The sequence below is a fragment of the Notamacropus eugenii genome, chromosome 5, assembly GCF_028372415.1.
Source record: "Notamacropus eugenii isolate mMacEug1 chromosome 5, mMacEug1.pri_v2, whole genome shotgun sequence".
Lineage (NCBI taxonomy): Eukaryota > Metazoa > Chordata > Mammalia > Diprotodontia > Macropodidae > Notamacropus > Notamacropus eugenii.
In genome coordinates, this window is record NC_092876.1 from 349,088,123 (window position 1) to 349,096,075 (window position 7,953).

The 7,953-nt window shown below is 37.8% G+C and overlaps 1 pseudogene; it reads left to right on the forward strand.

Annotated features, from left to right (window-relative positions):
- The first annotated feature begins 3,600 nt into the window (after positions 1-3,600).
- On the forward strand, positions 3,601-7,368 carry LOC140506601 (sorting nexin-24 pseudogene; annotated as a pseudogene).
- Positions 7,369-7,953: the final 585 nt, after the last annotated feature.

Below are 7,953 nucleotides of genomic sequence, written 5' to 3' on the forward strand. Positions count from 1 at the left end.
TTTACTAAGTCAGTGAAAAGTAGTGACACGGTCCACATTACCCTTCCTCTCCCTCAATTTTCATTTCCACATCATTCAGCTAACTGAAATACTCTTGTTAGGTTTCCTTGCCTTGACAGCTTGTTTTGGTTCAGTTCTGTTCTGTTTTGGTTTTTGATGCCCATCAGTCACAGATTGTGCTCTCTCTTCTGCTGATGAAGGAATCTGGGAAGCAATGGGAATCAAAAAAGGCATGATTCCTTCTGGGGAACTGTAATCTAGCCCCGTTCTAGAGTGGAGATTTTTTTTTAAACTTACATGTAGAATCATTCTTGATGCTATATTTCTCAGCTTGCTCACTCTCTTTTCACTCCCTCCTTTGTATTACCTTTCTTTCTCCTTTGACCTCACCTTTTGTCATACTTTCATCTAGTAACTTGTTTTCATTAGATCTATAGACAGAAGGCTGCCCAGGGACCTGACCAAGTGTGTGTCATGGGAGATATTTTCCCATTTTAAAAAAGGAGACCAAAAAAAAAATATACCCTCTTTTATCAACCACAGCAACTTTCGTTCAGAATACAAGGCACTTAGTAAAACCACATTTCCTCCATTTCAATTCTTTGTTGTGCTCTTTGCCAACCCCACTTCTGTCACCAGGGTCTGTCTTCACAAGCTCCAGGCTTAGAGTAGTCTTTCCTTTGATGAAGGTTCCCTTTCATAGCTCATTCCTTTGTGATTTTCTAGGTGGGGAAGATGAATGGTAAACTGATGGTGTAGGCCACTTCACAGGCTGAGCACTTCCCTTAGATGGAATTCCATCCAACTTAACTGTCCTCAAATACTGAGACCTGAACATGACCTCTGTTTACAAGGGACTTGATTGGCAGATTGAAGAAAGAGTTCATAGCACTACAATCAGGGTTGAGTTTGAATTTGTTTTTTTCCAATATGTATATGTCATTGAATGAATGGGGGAGAGGGAGTACTTCCTATGCACCTAGCACTGTTCTAAGCCCTGGGGATATTAATACAAGCTAGCAAGACAAATAGTACCTGCCTTCAAGAAGTTTCTAGTTCTACATATTATTTTGTGTATAAGAGAGCAGTAGCACCATCTTATCCCTTCTAGTCCCTGGAACTGTCAGTGTTGTGCTCAGACATCTGTGGGTCAACGTGTAATCAATGGGACATGAACAACCAACCCAATGAATTTCACATGAAGGACATTAAAAAAATCACATAAATATCTAGAGTGAATTACAGGATATATAATCTTAAAGATAGGCGTTACCTAAAATGATACCTCACCCTACTAAAGCAGAAGTGTCGGCTGTATATATGCATACCAGAAGGCAATTCCCCTACAAATTCTTTGGGGGAGAGTATAATCTAGATTTAGATCTATAACTAGGAGAAGACAACCAGAATTTTGTTCCCAGACACTGAAATTTAGATTTCAATAAAATCAGTCATCTTCTTTCATGCTGTACAAACAAGTGTGCTTGGTACTGGCTTAGCCAAAGTAAACAGCTACAGTCTGGATGCTCCTTCCACCTTACCCCTGCCCAGCCCTGCTGTGTTCTTCTACTTCCATCAGAAGGAACTTCTTTTATAGCACACTCATGGTGCCCTGGGGTCTCTATTCAGACAGGGTCTCACATTTAAATGAAATATTAAATATTATTAGTATTATTAAAATTGATTTGAAACTTCCCCAAATCTATGCCTGCTACTTGTCCTAGGTACATAGTGAGATTCTTTCGTCAAATACTAAAATTGATAATTATGACTCTAACCATATTCCCCATATTTTCCCCTTTTTCCTGCTTTTTTTTCACTTAGAAAGAGAAGATATCTGAAAAATAGCAGGATCCAGAAGGAAAGGGACAGTTGAGGAATGATGTGCATTAGGGGTCTACAAAAGAGCTGGCTTTATATTTTCATCTCAGGCAATAGATTGGTTTTGACCTACAGAGTTTATTAGGGATCAGGTCTTCTGGTCCACTTTTTAAGAAGGTGGTACATATGTTTACTAGTGTGGTGGAAAGAGATTTGAAGTCAGAACTGAATTGGAATCCTGTCTCAGCTAGGTAATGGTGGATAGAATGGTGGGCCTGGAGTCAGGAAGACTCATATTCCCAAGTTCAAATCTGGCCTCAGACACTTACTAACTGCGTGACCTTGGAGAAATCACTTAGCTCTGTTTGCCTCTGTTTTCTCATCTATAAAAGGAGTTGGAGAAGGAAATGGCAAACAACTCCAATATCTTTTCCAAGAAAACCCCAACTTGGATCACAGAGTAAGACATGACTGAAAAAAAAATGACTGAATAACAACTCTGCTATTTAGTATTTCCATGTCCTTGGATATTTGCTTTATCTTTCTGGGTTTCAGTTCCCTGACTTAAAAAATAAGGAGTTTGTATTTCATGGTCTCTAATATCCTTGTTCTGTCTTAATCCTGTAATAGTTAGTTGCATGATAAATATTTATTAAACTATTATAATATTCAGCAGTGTTCTAGGCCACTGACCACATGACATATTTCTTACTTATTTAATCCTTACCTGATGACTGGACTAGTTTCCTACTGTTTCCAAAAGAAACAAAAACAGAACTGTGCATCTGCACATATTTTGTCTAGAACAAAAATGTGTAGAGAAGGGAATGGGAGGGTTAGTTGACATGTCAACATCTGGGTCCAGTTCTGCAGCTTCTTACTCAAATTTTTAAAATTTATTTTTATATTACCTTGTTTTAAAAAAGGACAATTAGTGGCAATATTAATTGAAAAATAACTCTCTAAATAATTATTCTTTTGCTCTATTTGCATTCCAGGTGAGTGATTTTTAAGTAGGAAAAAAATTAACAAGAAAAGACAGTGGAGGCTGTGTGGGAAGTGCATCAGTTGGCATATGCTGGCCTGCATATGACAGAGATAAAAGAGGGAGAGGGATGAATTACAAAGACACTAAAAGGTTGTGTTTGCAATTAGTTTTGCCTTTTCTTTCAAGTTTCATCTTTAGTTTTTAAGCACCATTTTTGAGGGAACAAATAATATAATTATAAAGTTGAAAGACACTTTAGAGGTGATCCTTGCCCCAAACCTGAATCTACCATGTTATAAACAAATAATCTTTCAGCTTCTACTTGTGTACTTCTGTTGATGGGGAGCTCATTACATCCCTATCTTTTATTGAACAGCTGCAATAATAAGACAGGATTGCTCTTTGTTGAACCAAAATCAATTTCCATCCACAGATTCCAGTTCAACCTTAGGGAGGTACATAGTATAAGTTTAATCTTTCTTTCACATAACAATCCTTTGTGGATTTGTAGACAATGAGCAGATGTTTCCTGTTTTATTTTTTCTACACATCCTATCCCAGTTCCTTCATGATGGTATTTTTTAAACTTTTACCATAAGCATACCCATAATAAATTGTCTGCATGTATTCCATTTGTTGTTCTTATTGGTGGTGGTGGTGAAGATGGTGGTGGTTGATGGTGGTGGTGATGGTGATGGTGATGGTGATGGTGGTGGTGGTGGTGACGGTGACGGTGGTGTGTGTGTGTGTGTGTGTGTGTGTGTATGTGTGTGTATTTATATATAGTTGAGGAAAAACATATATGAGAGGCACCTTGACCAAGAACCAAGGCTGTGCTATATCACAGTGAAATTAATCTTTATTCAATATCTGTCATGCATCAGGCACTGTATAGATATACAAATCACTTGAGGGTAAGGACTGCTTCATTTTTGTCTTTGATTCTCCAGTACCTCATATATAGTGTTTTTCACTTAGTAAGCATGTAAAAATGTTTGTTGAGTTAAACTTTACATCTGCCTCAGGACAGATAGAAAGATGAAAAAAAATGAAGAACAAAATCCTTTCTCTGAAGGAGTTCAAGGTCCAACCTGGCCAGGCTGTGGAGGTCTACATTCCATCTTTTCATTATGAAGAGAGTGAGCTGGAGAGAGGCTACACGATCTTTGAGATAGCAGTGCTAATAAGTGGACAGAAGCATTTTGTAGAAAAAAGGTATAGTGAATTTCATGTTCTGCATAAAAAGCTCAAGAAATGTATAAAAACTCCAGAAATTCCTTCCAAACATGTTAGAAACTGGGTCCCAAAAGTCTTGGAGCAACAATAAAAAGGTTTGGAAGCCTATTTATAGGCTGTCATCTTGGAAAATAAGGAGCTTCCGAAATTATTTCTTGATTTTTCTAAATGTACAGCATTTACCCCTCTCTACCAAAGATGGAAAATTGTGGCTCTTTTGAGGAAATTGAATCTGAAGAGTATAGCAAACTGTCCCACCAGCCAATGCTGCTGTACCCAAGGGATCCATATGTCCTGCCTACAGTCAACGATGATTTTCCAAATGTAGCTATTGAAGGAGTTCTTGATGGGATATTTTACCCTTATCAAAAGCCCAGGGAGAAATCCTGTGTGGCTAAAGAAGCTGGAGCAAATTTCAAGGAGTCCACAGCTATCCCCTTATCAATAAGGGAGAGGAAGACAGAGATATCATTAATTAGGAAACCTGGCAATTTATGATAGAAAATAGTGGATGTATACAGATAACAAAATGTTATGAGAAAACTGAGAGATGGATCACTTTCAATGTGGATACAAAGATTTGCAAAGGGAGGGTGATCTGCAAGAGAGAGAATATTTTCAAAAGAAAATATTTTACAGAGAAAATATATTTTAGGCAGAGCAATAAGCTAGCAATTTTGGTACTCAAGACAAATACAAGTATCCTAAAATGGTTGTCACTGGCCCATTATGAGAGAAATCTCACTTTCACTCTTCCTTTCTCTCTTCTTCCCCCTCTTCTCTTACATCATTTACACATTTGTTCTTCGATTGGTTCACATTTTTGCTAGCCTTGCAACTTCACCAATGCCTGAAAACATGGAGCTATGCTGATTTTTGGCAGAACCATGAGAATGTACTGAATAGTCACTCCTATGTCTCAGGCACTGAGCCAATAGCAGTTGTCATGCTCAAAGAACAGACAGTGGGCATACGGAGGAGACAAGGTGAAATCTAATACGGTGTACCTGCTGCTTTCAGGGGATGCTTCACTACTACATTTCTCTTACCTGGTGAATGGAAAGAAAAATCTGTCTGCCAAGGTTAGCAGAGAACAGCATACCAGGGAAGAAAGGAGGCCACAGGAAGCATCTGGGGGAGGTTTAGGGATTCAGCATATGATGGATGCACAAGAAGATAAGATGAGACATTTTAGTAGATTTAAATGAGAATTTTGCCCCGTTGGCTTGACATAGCTTGTATATGTAAACTTTCAGGTCATGATTCAAAGTCCATATGTTCTCTCAATCTGATGATTGAATCCAAGGTTAGGCCCAGAAGAACTAAGTTTGTGTGTATAGCTTTGATGTCATGACTTTAATCTTGAGTGATAAATTATGGCAAAATTATATTTTACCAAGAGGAGTAATGATGATGATGACAGTGATGATAAATGGCATAGAGGCAGAAAAACATTAAAAAGGGGAGAGAGATGGAACATGGGTTTTATAGGTAGAAGCATGCCCCAGGGTTCAGCAGAAAACCTAGTGCAGTAATCTTTAACTTAGGGTATATTGATAGTATTTAGACATGTCATGAACTTGGATGGCAAAATAATCTTCATTTTCACTAATCTCTAACTAAAAATTAGCTTTCCCTTTGATTTTTTATAGTTTTTTATTATTAAATAATCTATCTTCTCCCCTTCCACGAAAAAATTTGCCACAACACATATGTATAGTCAAGCAAAAGAAAATCCTTAATTGGCCGTGCTGAAAAGTATTGGCCCTTTTCTGCAATCTGAAACCATCATCTCTCAGTTAGGAGGTAGACAGCATGGCTTATCATCAGTCCTTTGGAATCATGGACAGTCATTGTGTTGATCAGTCTTTACCTTCAAAGTTGTTTGTCTTTAGAGTCTTATTATGATATAATTTGTTCTTCTGATTCTGCTAACTTAACTCTGCATGAGCTAATACAAGTCCTTCTATATTTTACTGAAATCATCCATTTCTTCATTTCTTACAGCGCAATAGTATTCCACCATGTTCACGTACCACAATTTGTCATGTCATTCCCCAATTGATGAGTGTGTTATTAGTTTCTTCTTGTTATTCTTTGTCACTACACACAAAAAAAGATATTACAGATATATGTGTCCACATAGAAGCTTTTTTAATATAAAAAAGCCTCCATGGGTTTCACCAGATTATGAAAGAGGTTCATGCCAAATAACAAACAAATGAATAGATAAATGAATAGATATACAAGCAGACACACAAATAAGCAAATGAATGAATGAATGGATAGATGAATAAATGAATGAAAGTCCCTGACATAGAAAATGAATTGGCTCCTTTCTAGAAAATGGTTGTTATTTTATGTCCTGTATTTGTTTGCCTGTGAAGCTTCATTTATTGTCAAAGAAAGGATGTGTTGAGAGAATAGAATCTTGGTGAACGCTAATTGTAAGGAGTCAAGAAATGGATGCAACAAAAAGGAAAGGAAAGGAAACAGGAGGAATAGTTGATAGGAATGGAGAAGTAGGAGAATGTAGTATTAAAGCAATGGATAGAAAAGAGATTTTGAAATGGAGAGACCTCTTTTTGTAGTCATCATTTATACTTTTTCTCCTGGTTCTGCATACTTAATTTCTGCATCAGTTCAAGGAGATGGCACTGAAAAGACTCCTCAGGGAACAGAGGAGGGAACCCTTTTTCTCCTTAGAGAGATCAGAAGGTAAGATATTGATGGGAAATATTATTTACTCTGTCAGATATGGGTTCTGGATCAGTTAGTTTTGCTTACGAGGAAGTAATCACTTCGGATGTGGAGGGACCATACCAGCAAATAACAAAAATATACAAAAAAAAAACATCAATATTTTTTTTATTTAACTTTTAACATTCATTTTCACAAAATTTTGGGTTACAAATTTTCTCCCCTTTTATCCCCTCCCCCCCCCAAACACCAAGCATTCTAATTGCCCCTGTGACCAATCTGCTCTCTCTTCTATCATCCCTCTCTGCCCTTGTCTCCGTCTTCTCTTTTGTCCTGTAGGGCCAGATAGCTTTCTATACCCCTTTACCTGTATTTCTTATTTCCTAGTGGCAAGAACATTACTCGACAGTTGATCCTAACACTTTGAGTTCCAACTTCTTTACCTCCCTCCCTCTCCACCCCTTCCCTTTGGAAGGCAAGCAATTCAATATAGGCCAAATCTGTGTAGTTTTGCAAATGACTTCCATAATAGTTGTGTTGTATAGGACTAACTTTATTTCCCTCCATCCTATCCTGTCCCCCATTACTTCTATTCTCTTTTGATCCTATCCCTCCCCATGAGTGTCGACCTCAAATTGCATTCTCCTCCCCATGCCCTCCCTTCTATCATCCCCCCCACCCTGCTTATCCCCTTATCCCCCACTTTCCTGTATTGTAAGATAGGTTTTCATACCAAAATGAGTGTGCATTTTATTCTTTCCTTTAGTGGAATGTGATGAGAGTAGACTTCATGTTTTTCTCTCACCTCCCCACTTTTCTCTTCCCCTGAAAAGTCTTTTGCTTGCCTCTTTTATGAGAGATAATTTGCCCCATTCAATTTCTCCCTTTCTCCTCCCAATATCTTTCTCTCTCACTGCTTGATTTCATTTTTTTTAAGATATGATCCCATCCTCTTCAATTCACTCTGTGCACTCTGTCTCTATGTATGTGTGCGTGTGTGCATGTGTGTGTGTGTAATCCCACCCAGTACCCAGATACTGAAATGTTTCAAGAGTTACAAATATTGTCTTTCCATGTAGGAATGTAAACAGTTCAACTTTAGTAAGTCCCTTATGACTTCTCCTTGCTGTTCACCTTTTCATGGTTCTCTTCATTCTTGTGTTTGGAAGTCAAATTTTCTTTTCAGCTCTGGTCTTTTCATCAAGAAT